The sequence below is a fragment of the Tupaia chinensis genome, unplaced genomic scaffold (assembly GCF_000334495.1).
Source record: "Tupaia chinensis unplaced genomic scaffold, TupChi_1.0 Scaffold149658_1, whole genome shotgun sequence".
NCBI classification, from domain to species: Eukaryota; Metazoa; Chordata; class Mammalia; order Scandentia; family Tupaiidae; genus Tupaia; species Tupaia belangeri.
Window position 1 is genome coordinate 1,049,735 of NW_006209503.1, and position 15,268 is coordinate 1,065,002.

A 15,268-nucleotide genomic window follows, 5' to 3' on the forward strand; every position below is an offset into this window, starting at 1 on the left:
GGCCCTGGTGGCTGCTTCCTGAGACCAGCCTCTTGTCCACTGTCCTGTCAGTTTCCCAAAGGCAGGAAGCCTTCTTCCCTGCTGCACTGCTCTGTCTAAAAGATTTTCCGTATTCTGCTCCAAATCAGCTGCCTTGAGCTTCTGCCAATTGGGTTTAGTTTTGTCCCCGGATACAGAGAAACTCTAGTCCCTCCTGGATGTGGCAGTGCTTTGGCTGCCTGCACACTTCGCCCTCCCACCCCGCCTGAGTCTTCTTGCTCTGGTTCCGATTTCTTTCTTCCGTTGTTGATGAGCTTCAGTGGGGGCACAGAGCTGGTCAACTACCCTAGCTACCACCGGAATTAATCTTTAGACTGAGGGAGCTTGTGCAGAGGCCCATCACCCCTCTGGCTCTCGGGCTTTTAAAAGCTCAAGTCACTTTTGGCTGAACTTGTGAGTTGCGTGGCCCCGGCCTGGGCTTGGGAGCTCAGCTGGGAGTCAGAGCTCTACAGGCCCATTGGCTCGGCTCTGGCTCCTCCACAAGGCCCAGTTCAGCTCCTAAGTGTGGGTCTCAGAGCTTCTCTACCACCAGGAGCGCCATTGCCCTTTCTGGTCCTCTCACAGACCTGGGGTCCCTGCGAGGGTGTCCTTGGAGATGAGACCAAATGCGAGCAGAGGAGTCACAGCACGGCCCAAGGCTGTGGTTCCATGGCACCTGGAGCGAAGCTCCCCCTCACCTGCAGGCTGCAGGGGAGCCCGGTGAGGCCACCACAGCTGAGGTGAGGGTGTCCCCGTGGGAGAGTGAGGGTGGTTCGCACACTGTCTGATCTGGGCCTGGCACCTGGCACCTGCCTGAATGTGGCACAGCAAGCTCTCCCCACGCGTCCCTAAGCAGCAGTGAATGTCTTGAGGGAGAGTAAAGGGGACACCAGCGAAGGCCTTTTGCTTTCTGGTCTCTTGGTGATTTGATTCTTTCATCTTGTTGCTTCCCTAAAAATAATGCAAGGAAAAGAGCCATCACTGGTTTGGGCCAAGTCCTAAAACAGGATCTAAGCAACAAAGGACACACACTAGGGGGTTATCGGGGTGCCCACGGGGTGACAGGAGCCTGGGCCACAGCCTGGAGGCAGGACGGAAGCCGGGACAGGGAGCACTTGGCCGGGTGCTGCTTTCTCATCCTGGTGCCTTCGCGTTACTCTGCTTGGCGTGCAGAGCCCAGGGAAGGTCTGCCTGGTCGGACCTAGCTCACAGGCTCACCTTCTCGTCTACACGCGGGCGGCAGAGGGACCGTCTGGTGAGGAGCCCTCAGTCTCTGTTTGGGGCAGCACGCCATCCGCCCTGACAGCAGTCTGCACGTGACCAGGGAGGGGCAGAGCACCACGAGGACACTGGGGTATTACCAGGCAGGAAGGCCAAAGTGAACATATGGATGAAACACTCCATTCACAGAAACTGGAGCTCAGATGGTCACAGTTTAGAATGAGAAGGCCCAGCCCTGTAGCTGAGATCCTGCATGGCTGAGCGTGGTTCCCACCCTGCTCCCAGTGGCCTGAAAGACAGGACAGGCATGTGCACAGGTTCTGATGGGGAGGAGGAATGGAGGAAAGGGGTCCTGTGTGCCCTCACCGCACGGAGCGGCTCTCTCCCTCTCATTCTCTCTCTGGCAAGCACATACATCCTCTGGCAATAATTCAAAATAAGTAAGTAAAAATTAAAAAAATAAAACCCAGGATCGTTCATCTTTCAGGGCACCAAGCGCTGGCGTTCAGAGAGTACCGTCATCTTATCTGGGGTGGGGGTCCGAAGGAGCTTTGTTCCAGGGGCCAGATCCTGGCACAGCAGGGAAACAGTGCTCTCCCCGACTGAGCCGTGGGGCACTGCAGGTGGGCACCTGGAGACCTCCCTGAGCACACGGGGGCTCACACGTGCCGTGCTGCGGGGCTGGCCTGCCCTGTCAGAGCCTGTAGAAGGCGCTGTCTCTGGGTCTCTTTCTGGCGTTCTCCCTCTCCTCTGTTCCTCTTGTTTATGAAAGAGGTAAATAAACTTAAAAGAAAAAAGATGTCTCGCCTCCCTTGGGGAAGGCCAGATGATGACTAAAACTACTGAAGTGTTTTACCGAAATAGCTCGAAGGTCCACATCCTGCTCGATCTGAAGGCGCAGGAGAACATGGCCCGTGAGAGCATTGCTCCGAGGGACGAAGGAGGTGAGGGTGGGCTCTGACATCTGGCCTAGAAACATCCTGGTAAAAGACCTCGTGGTTGAGGAAGGACAGGGCAATTCTGGAGGGCTGAGTTAGGAGCCGATTTTCTGGCGTCTAAGAAGCAGTAGCCAAGGACGTGTGCTGACCCACAGGGATTGCATGGTAACGGCCATTTGGAGGGTCCCTGGACAGGACTCTTACTTACACATTATTCGGACCCCAGCAGGGGCACGAAGCCAATGTGTACCCACACAGGGTGAGGTGGGTTGGGTGAGCAGCTGGACCCACTGGATGAGGGTCTGTTGTGAAAAACGATTCCCCATCAGGAAGGTCTGCCATGGCCTAAGACTTCCTTCTGGCAGCTAACCTGTGTCACCATCACTCCTTGCGATCATCAGTATGTCCTCAGGCTTGGAGAGGGTCCAGGAAGACCATCGGGTTGTCAGAGACTGACCGAGAACAGGTACCTGCAAGCTGGGAGCTGCTCTTCAGAACAAGCTCTGGAAGTTCGAGCGGTGGGTTTGTGGGCAGGGTCTGGAGGCTGATTTGCTGAGAGACTGGCCTTTTCAGGTTGGGAACCACACCTTGCGTTGGAGGTTGTCACCGAGTCTTCCCAGGTATGGGATGACGCGGGCCTTCCCTGTGACTCTCTCACCTGCTCAGACGCCCTCTGTCGGCTCTTCAGTTGGGGTGAGACCTGCCAGCACATCTCACTCCGAGCACTGCACTTTGAGCTTCGAAACAGAGCATCTCTCTAAAGACCTCATAGCAACGCTTGCTCCCTCGTCAGCCGCCATGTGTGATGGGAATCCTGGCTCTAGTCCTTGTGAGCTGTGGGCTGGGGCTCACTTCCAGTTCCCAAGCTTAGGCAAGGCCCAGGGTTCTACCAGCCTGCCCTGAGGCGAGAGTGGTGCAGGGCCTGCCTCTAAGCCCTCTGCTCCTCGGAGGGCACTGAACAGGTGGTGAGCTGTGACCTGTGGACCTCCGGGATCGGGTCCTGCTCCTAGTCTCTGTCCTTTGGTATCGCCAACGCCCCACCTGTGGGACCTGGCACAGACGCAGGAACTGCAGTGAAGCTCGGGCCTCTTACTCCTGCCGCCTGCCCAGTCCCCTCCCACGTGGGAGTGTGTCTCCCCTGAGTCTGGAGTCGTGACAGGCTTTGGGCAGCCTCATGCAGTTCACCATGGGCAGGGCTGTGGTTTCATCCTTTGTAGGGGCTACCAGCAGCGTGGGGACGTGGGAAGGGGGAGTGTGCGTGGGGCCCGAGCTGCAGGGGAACTGCACAGACGATGGGGCAAGTGGAGTTTGCTGAACCTCCAACTCACAGCACCGCCCACTCAGAGGCAGAGGCAGCCCCGCAGGAGGGACAGGACTTTACTGTTAAGTAGGGAACAGCCTCTCAGCTCCAATAGGTCCCATTGTCCCTGGGAACCGTGGGGGTTTTATCAGAGGCTTTTGTGGGAGCTGCAATCTGCATTTCATTTTATGGATATATATTTGCTTTGTTCATTTCCCTTTGTTTCCCCAGAGTTGCTTTTGGTATAAATGTTTCTTTTGAATATTTTTCAATAATACTAAAGAGAGAAGTCCTCCTCCCACGCCCATTCTGTCTTGATGACGCCTAAGGCTGGAGAGACTAGGTATTGACACCTTCCCCCAGCACAGGATGGCAGCAAGAAATAGCTGGAGGTGGCAAAGGGAGGGTGAGGATTACTGAGCCTCTTCTAAGTGCCAGGCACTTTCATGTATGTAATCAGATTTTATTCTTACTGCAACCCTGCAGGCAAGGCTGATTACTACCGTGTCAGTTTCAGTCAAGGAAACACCGAGGTTCAGAAAAGTTAAGTCGGATTGCCCCAGCCCTAAGAGGCAGAGCTAGGATTGGAACTCAGGTCTGCCCCGAGAGCTTTGTCTCCGTGGTGCCTTCAGCTCAAAGGGAAAAGGCAGGACTGCCCCACCTTGCCGGTGCAGTCGGTTCCCCCAGGACCCCTTCTTTCCTCACCCTTTGAAGGATCATGTGTTTTACATCCGTGGGCTGCTCCCTTCCCAGGTATGTCAATAATCATCCTCAGAAATAAAGCATGCCAAGGGGGAAGAAGAAATAAGAAACACCTGAGTCCGGAGGGTCGGCTCCAGCAGGCAGGCGCCTGGGTCAGGCTCTGCTCTCAGGGCCCCTGGGAAGGGCACACGTTGAAAAACCATCGGTTGGCAAGGTGTGTTCTAACTGGGCCAGGGACTCTTCTCCAGGTTCTTCTGCGGGAAAGAGCATTGTCCAAGGAGCCCTGTGTGGGTAGGTGTAAGTGTAGCCAGTGCCCTTGACTGTGGTGTCTATCCGCTCAGTCAAGCCAAGGGGTCTGAGTGTACAGGACTCATCCAGGGATACGGCCCTCTGATGTCCAAGCTGGGTCGCCCACTGGGTTACCCATTCACCTCCTCACGTAACAACACCCGTCGTATAGGGATTAATGCAAGTTGCAGCCAGTTCACTCATGGAAAATGTCGAGGAAGTAAGCTCCAGAGTTTAAGATCCTCAGTACAAACTCACTGCCTTATTCCTCCACAGTGGGTTTCACTGGCCCAGGGGTCAGGCACATCAATTCCAGCTCAGAATCTCCAGTAAGGGTCTAGGAATCCACATTTTAAAATATCCTCCGAGGGCAGCCCCATAGCATAGTGGTTAAGGGAGGTGGATCCCACATGGCAGACCGTTTGAATCCTAGCACTGGCAGCCTGAAAAATGTGTCAGGCATTGCGTGCATCAAAATCCCAATGGGGTGAACACGTGAAGAGTAAGGGATTGAGATGAGACCACATCCCATCGGGGGGCGTGTTTCCTCCCTTCTCATCTCTCTCTTTCTGTCTGGACAGTGCACACAAGGCCCTCTGACAATGACCTAAAACAAAAAAGTCCCCCAGGCCATTCTTATGCCATTAAAATTGAGCCCTTTAGTTAAGTCATGCAAATAAAGTTAACCAAATTTCACTTATTAGGGTATTTAACCAAGTACAGCCAAGGGGCTGGACTTAGCCTGACTCGAAGTCCACTTCGAAAGGGCTAGGTGAACTGTGCAAGGTTGAGACAGAGAGGTGGCCTCAGCGGGGTCTGTACTCTCCCATCCAACACAATCCCTGCACAACTCAGTTACTCTTCTGAGTCATCTGCCTGAAAACCCAGTTTTCCTCTCTCTCTAAATATTCTTCATGGTAGAATGGCAAAAACTTGGCAAAGTATCCAAGTAACAGGGTTCTAGGTCAAGCTCTGATGCTAACTGTGGACTTGGATCATACAGCATGTCCTCGTAATGGACTTTATTTTCCTTCCAAGTACCATGGGAAGTTGTCCTCAAATGATGAAGCCCTATGACTCACTGATGGTTGGTATTTCTGCCACACATCTAGAAGACCGGATACGTGGTAGGCCTCGAAGTTTATTGTCACAGGAAATTAACGTGGAAACTTAAGCATTTCTGAGTTGCATTTCTCTCATTTCAAAACTGGCCTGGGTTAGCAAGGGCCAACCTGGAGCCTGGGTCCACAGGGGCTGGCCCAATGCTAGGGTCTACAATGGGCCTGGGCCCTATATTTGCTGGACTGTTGAGTCACAACAGCCAGCTTGGTACCAGGCAGGGCTGGAGTCTGTGCCCATGCATGCCAGCCTGGCAATGGGGTAGGCATCACAACTGGGGCTGGGTGGGCTGACTTGGCCCTGGGTTGGTCTGGACTCTGAGGTGGGCCTGGAGCCTATATCCATAATGGCTGGCCTGGTGGCTGGAGCAATGAGGGCCAGCCTGGTTAGAGACTGACTCAGGGCCATGGGCACATGGGGACGAGAATATGTTCTCTTTGGAGATCTGTTATTAGTAGTGAGAAGCATTTTAAAGCAGAGCCTCCTAACCCTGTGTTATCACATGACACTTGGCGATGTACAAACCTGTGCTGACCTAGCCAGCTCGATGTACTGTTGGAGACGGTAGAGGGAGACGGCAAGGGGAGGTGCTGAGGTCTCTCTATGAAAGTGTGGGGAAGACATGCGAGTCAGGGGTGGGCTGAGAGGGAGGTAATCAGCCCCCCCAGAACTGGGTTGGCTTTGGAGGTCCACAATGGAGCCATTTTAATGTTTTAAAAACCATTGATTTGGGGGGTATGTTGTGTGAAACAAAATGAAAGGAATTAATATCAGCCACTCGTGAGGATGGCAGAGGTGGCTTTCTGAAAGGATAAGCTTGATTTAAGGCAATGTTAGAAGGGAATTTGGGGATTTATTGGCTACCGAGTTTGTTCTGCAGTTTTCTAAAGGTAGGTAATTATTGTCTTCAGGTAATGGGGACCATTACTCCAGGGCCTAGAACGGTCCCTGACCACATGAGGGATGCATGTGGCTGTTGACAGGAAAATGTAAATCCATGGAGTCTGTAGTTGGCTACGCAGGTAAAAGAGTAACACTTGGTCTTGCCTAAGACTGAGCCACTTCCTCTAGCCCTAACTCCTTGCTCAGTGACTGATATGAGAGGAATCTATTGGGTTGTAAGAAAAGCCATAACGTATTTTTCTATGAAAAAATGCATCATGACTTTTCCAACAACCCACTATAAACGGTTCAATGCTGCAAGACACTTTACAACTCTGCAGTAATATTAATATTTATTTTCTTCTTTCTTCCTCTGTGTTTTCTCCAAATTCTCTAACTTGAAAGTAATTTTAGATTTAGAAAAGAATCTGAATTTTTAAACTTGTTATCCAATGAGAGAAATGCAACTCAGAAACACAAAGAGGCTTACCATTCATCCAACCATAGAAAATGTCAAGAAAAGCAATCCTGTTTTCTTTTTTTCTCAGATAACCATGCTTTCTTACTCCAGTTAGTGATTCAAAACTTGATAATGAGGCACTTCCCACTGTCAAAATGTGTTAAGGGGTTAATATAAGAGATCCTGCTCCCAGCTCCAGGCCCAGGCTGTAGATTATGGCCACATGAATCTCAAATGCAGTGACTCGTATCTATGATTTCAATCTGTCAAATTTCTCATTTTTGCCATTGATTATTTTGCTGAATTGTTTCTCTGTCTACATATATACTTTTTTTTTTTTTTGGAGAGATTTTCACTGTAGGGCGTGTGCGCTCGCCAGACAGACAGAGAGAGACATAGAGACAGAAAGCGAGAAATCACCCTCCAGGGGGGATGGTCACGCCGCAATCCCTTCTCCTCCATTCTCCTCTCGGGATCTTGGGCATGCACGCACACGCGCCCGGCGTGAGTTTTAAGCCACCGGGTCCGGAACACGAACCACGGTCGACTACGTGGGAGTCCAGCGACATAGCCATTACGCTAACTGCTGGTTCCCTATGTATATACTTTGGAATTTCACTAAGTGTCCTAAAACAATTATATTTAATCTTTGTCACATATCTCCATTTCTTTTTTGCTAAAGAATTATTGATTTAATTTTATTCATTATCATTTTTTAATTAAAAAATTATTGGGACCAGAAGTTAGTGTCATAGCTATGTCGCTGGACTCCCATGTAGTCAACCGCAGTTCGAGTCCTGGACCCAGTGGCTTAAACTCACACCGGGCACGTGTGCGTGCGTGCCCAAGATCTCGAGAGGAGAATGGAGGAGAAGGGATTGCGGTGTGGCCATCCCCCCTGAGGGGTGATTTCTCTCTTTCTATCTCTCTGTCTCTCTCTTTCTGGTGAGCGCACGCACCCTGTAGCTAAAAAAAACTCTCAAAAAATAAAAAAATAAAAAATAAATTTTAAAAAAATTATTTATTTATTTTACATTCTTTCGCTGAACATCATCACAGCATACAAAATGTGATTCCCCATCCAGAATACACTGTATAGTGGTTTAATCATACATGTCATTGTCAACAAATAATTTTCAACTTCTTGTTTCTTGTATAAATACTTTTCCCCCCAATCTCACCCTCTGCCATTTCCCACCCTCCTCCCACACTGTCTCTGGTATCTGTAATTGCTTTCCATTTCTTTTTATTTTTTCCCACATTTTATTGATTTACAAAATATCTTAATTAATCTAAATACTTTCAGTAGCAAGTTCAGCTGATATATTCATATCTGTGTTCACATGTGGACTTTAGGCATGAAACTGTGACTAGAGTGAATATATTATAAAGCAGTATCTAGCTGAGGTCATTAAATAGGTACTTTTAAATATATTTTAACTTCTTGTTTCTTGTATAAATACTTTTCCCCCCAATCTCACCCTCTGCCATTTCCCACCCTCCTCCCACACTGTCTCTGGTATCTGTAATTGCTTTCCATTTCTTTTTATTTTTTCCCACATTTTATTGATTTACAAAATATCTTAATTAATCTAAATACTTTCAGTAGCAAGTTCAGCTGATATATTCATATCTGTGAACAGATGTTGACTTTAGGCATGAAACTGTGACTAGAGTGAATATATTATAAAGCAGTATCTAGCTGAGGTCATTAAATAGGTACTTTTAAATATATTTTTTAATTTCAAGAAAGGCAATTTTAGCTTTAATAAATCAAAATAAAAAAAATGTTAAGAGAACTTTGCTTAAGACTTAAAGCCAGGAAACAGGTTAGGATTCTGTTCGAATAGTAGGTACATGGACCTATTGACAGCTCAAGAGAAGACAGAAATCCTTAACTTTGGAAAACAAAGCATAGAAGATGAGTAATGTTTCAGTCAAAAGTCAGAATTCTATTTCACCAGTTCAAACTCATACTTAATCTATCTTCTGTTGTGGTCTGATCTTTCCATTTAAATTCTGGAAGATAATGTTTAACTCTGGACTTGTCCACACCTTTAAGCTGGCCATTTTCTTAGTTGTTTTTGAACTCTTATTTCTGTGTGCCTGAGTTTAGTTTTCCTGATATAACACTCCCTTCAGAACTTCTTGGAGAGCTGATCTGGTGTTGGTAAATTTTTCCAGGTTTCATTTATCTGAGAATGTTCTTGTCTTCTCTTCTCATATGAAGGATAATCTTGCCATATATAGTATTCTTGGTTGAAATTGCTTTTCACTCAACATTTTGAGTATATTTTCCCATTCTTTCCTTGCTCGCATTGTTTCCAATGAGAGATCTGCTGTTAGCCTGATGGGATATCCTTTGCAGGTAACTTGATGTTTCTCTCTTGCCTATCTTAGTATCCTGTCTTTGTGGTTTTGGTCAATCGGGCTATAATGTGTCTTGAAGAAGATCTTCTTGGATTGATCTTACTTGGGGTCCTTTGTATATCTTGGGTCTGGATCTTCAAATGTCTCTCTAAGTTTGGAAATTTTCTTCCAGGACTCCATGGAATAGATCATCAATGCCCTTATTAGTCTCTTCACCTTCTGGGATACCGATTGTCTGGATGTCTGGATGTTTAATGATATCTAGTATTTCTCCTATATTATTCTCATTTTCTTGGGCAATTTTCTCAGTCTTCGTGGCGGATTTTTTTAAGCCAATGATTCTGTCTTCTACATTTGAGATTCAATTTTCTGTACGATCTAGTCTGTTTTTAATACTTTCAAGGGAGGTTTTGCCTTCCTGTATTATAGCCTTCATCTCTAACAGGTCCATTTGATTATTTTTTATAGTGTGTATTTCCTCTTTTAGATCTTGCAAGAATTTCCTCACCTCCTGAAACTAGTCAGATCCTTTCTCCTTCCTCTTCGGCAGTTCATTGTCTCTTTTCTTTTCCATCTCTGATAGTTCTGTCACTATGAGAATTCTAAATTCTTTATCAGACATTTCTGTGAGTTCCATTGTACTGTCTGTGGATGAAGAGGAGTTATTCTTTTCCCTTGGGGGAAAGGTATTTTCTTGGTTTCTCATATTTCTTGTGCCTCTGCAGTGATTTCTTGTCATCTGATGGGTTATTCATTTCTTCCTAAATTCTAGAAGTTCAATCTGAGCAATCAGAGGCATGCAGGAGGAGATGATCTGTAAACTCTCTGCTGTTCTGGTTTATTTTATTATTATTATTATTTGATAGAGATTTTTGCTATAGGGCATGTGTGCTTGCTGGAGAGGCAGAGAGACAGAAAGCAAGAAATCACCTCATAGGGGTTATGGCCATGCCACAATCCCACTCCTCCATTCTCCTTTTGGGGTTTTTGGTAAACATGTACACACGTCCGGCGTGAGTTTTAAGTTGCCAGGTTCAGGACTTGAACCAAGGTCTACTATGTGGAAATCCGGTGACGTAACCTTTACGCCACCTGCTGGTTCCTTTTCGATTCTTTGTCATACATCTCAGTTTCTTTAGGATCAGTTACGAGTGCTTTATTTTTTTCCTTTAGTGGTGTCGTGTTTCCCCGATTATTCTTGATCTTTATGGTTGGATATTGGTGTCTGTGCAATTGAAGAAGTAGGGACTTATTCTTCACAGACAGGCTTTGTCTGAGAAAATCCTTTACCAGTCAACTTGTCCAGAGATTCTGAACAGGTCTTCTAGCATGGTCTATGGGGCAGGCTGGTCTGGTGCCGGTGTTAGTAAGTGGGCAGATCTGGGACCTGTGTCCATGGGAGTTGTCCTGAAGCCTTGTGCCCATAAGGGCTGACTTGGTGCTAGGGTGGGCCTTAAGCCTGAAGGGATGGGTCTGGGTTCTGGGTCCACAGAAACTGAGCCTAGGTCTGCAGAGGTGGTCCCGTAGTCTAGCCCTGGGAACCAGTCTGCATCAGTATCTATTGGGGTGGGCCTGTACCCTATGTCTACTAAACTACACGTTCCTGGTTCTACTGAGACCAGCCTGGATCCTGGGGCCATACCTGGTACAGGGCAGGCATGGGGTCTGGGGCTGTGGAGGCCATTCTGGAGCCTGAGATTCCAGGTACTGGTCTGAGCTCTAGAACCATGGGGACTGGCCTGAGTCCCGAGTTAGCAAGGGCCAACCTGGAGCCTGGGTCCACAGGGGTTGGCCTAATGCTAGGGTCTCTTGGCACGGGCTTGGACCCTAGACTTGCTGAACTATTGGGTTGCAGGAGCCATCCTGGTACCAGGCAGGGTTGGAGTCTGTGCATGCCAGCCTGGCAATGGGGTAGGCATGACAACTGGGGCTGGGTGGACTGACTTGGCCTGGGTTGGTCTGGACTCGGAGGTTGGCCTGGAGCTTACATCCACAATGGCTGGTCTGGTGGCTGGAGTAATGAGGGCCAACCTGGTGCTGGGGTCAGTGTAGAGCTTGGGGCTCTAGCAATAAGACAGGTCTAAATATCATCTACCATCCTTACCTGGAGTCTAGGGCTATGTTGTCTAAACTGGCACTGGGTGCAGGTCTGGAGGCTCAGCCAGTGTGTACTAATCTGGAGTCTGAGGCTGTGGGGTCCTGCCTTGTGCTGGGTTTTATTGGTACAGGCCTGATGTCAGGGTCCAAGGCAAAGTCAGTGTTCCCTTTCCTCCCCTTCTTCCACAAAGAGGAGATCTCTATGTGCTGCATCGCCAGGGCTGGAGGGAGAGGTGGCATAGGTAATGTAGAACTGCTTTGTTTGTTTGCTTTTTATAGTCTCCAATGCATCTTCTCTTATTTCATGCTCTATCAGGTACTTTACTCTCTCATCTTGCTTCCTTAGCTCATGTGAAGATACTTTCATGCATGGATAATTGTTCAAACTGATGTTTCTTTGGGGGTGGGGAGCAAGCACTGGACAGTCCTAGTCCACCATCTTGCTCCATCTGACACACACAAAGCACGGGCCTGTATCAGGCAGGCCAGATAAAGACCTCAGCATCCACGAAGATTTGTGGCCCATGTCCAGAGTACCTGGGAGTTAGTGATAACAAACTGCAATCTCCTGGAGCTCGCACACATCTCTGAACGCGAATCCTTGCCAAGCAGGGCTTCTAGAAATTCATATGCAAAGTAAAAGTCTTGGGGCTGTGCCAGGATTAACCCATAAACGCAGCCATGCCGCACTCACAGTGAGCCAGCAACAACGAGGTCCCATTCTGGGGGCCGTAATGACTACTTCATGACTGAGCATTCTGGGAGTTAAAGCAACACTACAGTCACAAGGTCAGTCATGCCAGTGACCAGCATACCGTACACTTCCATATGTGTTGATAAGAAGCCTCTGCCCAGGATCCCTCAGGTTCCATAGCAGACTTTCCAACTGTTTCAGGACCCCTTCCCAGGCCAGTTGGAGGCCCCCAAAGACTAGAGCTAAGGTCTATACTGATTGCTTATGTGAATCTACTTCCCCAAAGTCCTGCTGGACACTGCCTTTGGCTTCCCCAGCTGTCCAGAGGATCAATCTTATGTCCATATCTGGCCCCAGGGGACCCTAGGTGGATACCTATGGGAATTACTTTGGTATTAACCAAACTGTCAGCCTATAAGGCCACCTGCCACAGCTGTCATAGTGGGCCTGACTCTGGTTCCCGATACCCAGTCAAACCCTAAGTGCAGCTTCCAATCACTGGCCAGGGTCCTCTCAGTCTTTCTTAAATAACATCTTATTGCACAAACTGCAGCCTCTGGGACCAGCAGATGGCGTAATGGTTACATTGCTGGACTCCCACATAGTTACCACGGTTTGAGTCCTGGACCCAGTGGCTTAAACTTACTCTGGGCATGTGTGTGTGCATGCCCAAAATCCCAAGAGGAAAATGGAGAAGGGATTACGGTGTGGCCATCCCCCCTGGGGGATGATTTCTGGCTTTCTGTCTCTCTGTCTCTCTGCCTTTCCCGTGAGTGCACATGCCTTAAAGCAAAAATAAACAAAACAAACAAACAAACAAACAAAAATCCCCTTAAAAAAAGAAAATAATAATATACAAACTGCAACCTCTGAAAGGCTTGGGCTCTGAGAAACTTGAAGAGAGAAAGGAAGAATTTTATTTATTAATTATTTAGTTATTATTAATTATTTATTTATTAACCCTCTTCTATTGCAAGAAATAAAGACCAAGTCAAGCTAGCCCTAGTAAAGAGGATTTATTGCAAGGCTACATGTAGATGATTAAGGAGAACCTCAAGGAATTCTGGGAACAGGAACCATGTTGAGTTTTGCCTCTGTAACTGTGGCTCTGAAGTCAAGGCAAATCTAGTTTCTGAGAAGCAGTTGTTTAGGGACTTCCCCTATAATCTAGGCATTGAAAGTGCCAATACCCACACAGGCGTATACCAGTGTCTGCCTGGGCCTAGCTGGCCACCTAAGTATGCGACTGGCCAGGTGGAGCACAGCTGGGCATGGCGAAGGCTGGTGACTGGAGGGCACATGGCTCATGTGAAACAGGCAGCCATGGAGACCTTGTGTCAACGCACTTCTGATTTCATGTGTGTGCGTGTGTGTGTGTGTGCATGTTTGAAAAATTTAAAGTGTATTCATTTATTTCCTTCATGTGAAAGAGACAGACAGAAAGACAGACAGACTCCCTCAATAAGCTCTTCATGATATTATTTCTCCCTAGTCCTGAAGATAGCCAGGATCACGGTGTACCCAACGTGTTCAGGTAGACATAGAGACATGGACCCAGAGACCTACTGTCTGCACCACGTTGGGTGGGCATTTTTGTTAAGAGAAGCCAGAGGTCTTGCCTTGGCAGTGCAGGTGGTAGTGTAAGGGGCTGTGGTGCTGGACGCTGCATGGCGGACTATGAGTTCAGATCCCAAGCTGATCTGAAAAGACACCAGGTGCAGACGTCATTAAGATCCCAAGGAGCTGGAAGCCAGAAGAGGCCACAGCATGCTGAGACCCTGTTGCATGTGCACATATTCATATTACTTCTTCTGAGTATGTGCTCTCTCTCATGAATAAAATAAATAAAATGTAAAGAGAAGTCAGAGAGCTGGGTTTTGAGGCAAAATCTCCCACATTTAAAGATTGGTAACAGATTCCTAAGAATGCAGAACACTAAGTGAGCTGGCTCAGACAGGTCTGAATCCATGCCTGCCCGACAGGCCCCTCTGGCTCGTTACGCCATTTACCTGACCTGTCCTCTACTAACTGGGGAATGTTTTATTTAGCTCCTACTCAGGTTCTCAGGAAAACAAAACCAAACCCCAACCAGTCAGCCCAGCCGTGTGGCACAGGCAGTGGTGTGCTCCTCTGCATGCTGGATCCATATGGAAGGCCAGGGTTCAGATCCTGGGTTGACCTAAAACACACTGCACGCACATGCGTGGACCCATGATCCTAGCTCCTTTACTCAAAGGCATCGAACTGCAGATGTCAGCCACATCTATAAAACACCTTTACACACACACCTAGATTTGTGCGTGGTTAAACGCGTGTGTGTTTACCCAAATCGACACTTGAAGCTAGTCAATATGCAGACTTCTGACGTAGATATTGCCTCTCCCATTTTACAGACAGAGAAACTGAGGCCTAGGAGGTCAAGCGTCCGGCCATGATCGCAGGAATGGGACACATCAGAGCTGGCTGTAGGACTCGAAAGCCCTCCCTCCACTCCTGCTCCCCCTGCTCGCTGGTCAGAGGTCTAAGGAACTTCACGAACATCGTGCTTTGGGGGGAGGTACTGCCACATCCTTCTGAAGCAGCAACTCCTCTGCTCTTCCTTCTCTTCCTTTCCAAGTAGTCACTGCCTTTCTCCTAGCCCAAACTGGTAAAGTGATTTTCTTGCTTATCAGTAAAATGACCAAAATGATTTAAAATGCTCTTTTTCCTTTCTTGAAGATGCTTTTTCCTGACAGTATGAAGCAGAAAAAATGAAAGAAAACAGGTCAGCATTTCTTGCTTTGCAAGCTGCCTTTTTTTTTTTTTTTTTTTTTTCCTGTAGGCTGTGTGTGCTCACACAAGAGAGAGAAGGAAAATGGGAAATCACCTCCATAGGGGATGATCACACTGCAGTCCCTTCTCCATTCTCCTCTCGGGATTTGGGGCACACATGCACATGCACCTGGTGTGATGTTCAAGCTTTCAGACCCAGGACGTGAACCACAGACTCAGCCATGGGGGCTCTAGCTGCCTTAACCAGCATGCCACTGGCTACCCTTCACACTGATTTTCAGTATGGAAAAGAGGCAAAGAAAACTCCAGAGATGGGCGTATCCCACGTTGATGATATTTCTCTCAGTAGAAAATTCACTGCTTCCCGGACAGACCCGTGTATCTGGTCAACCATCTTACCGGACCGT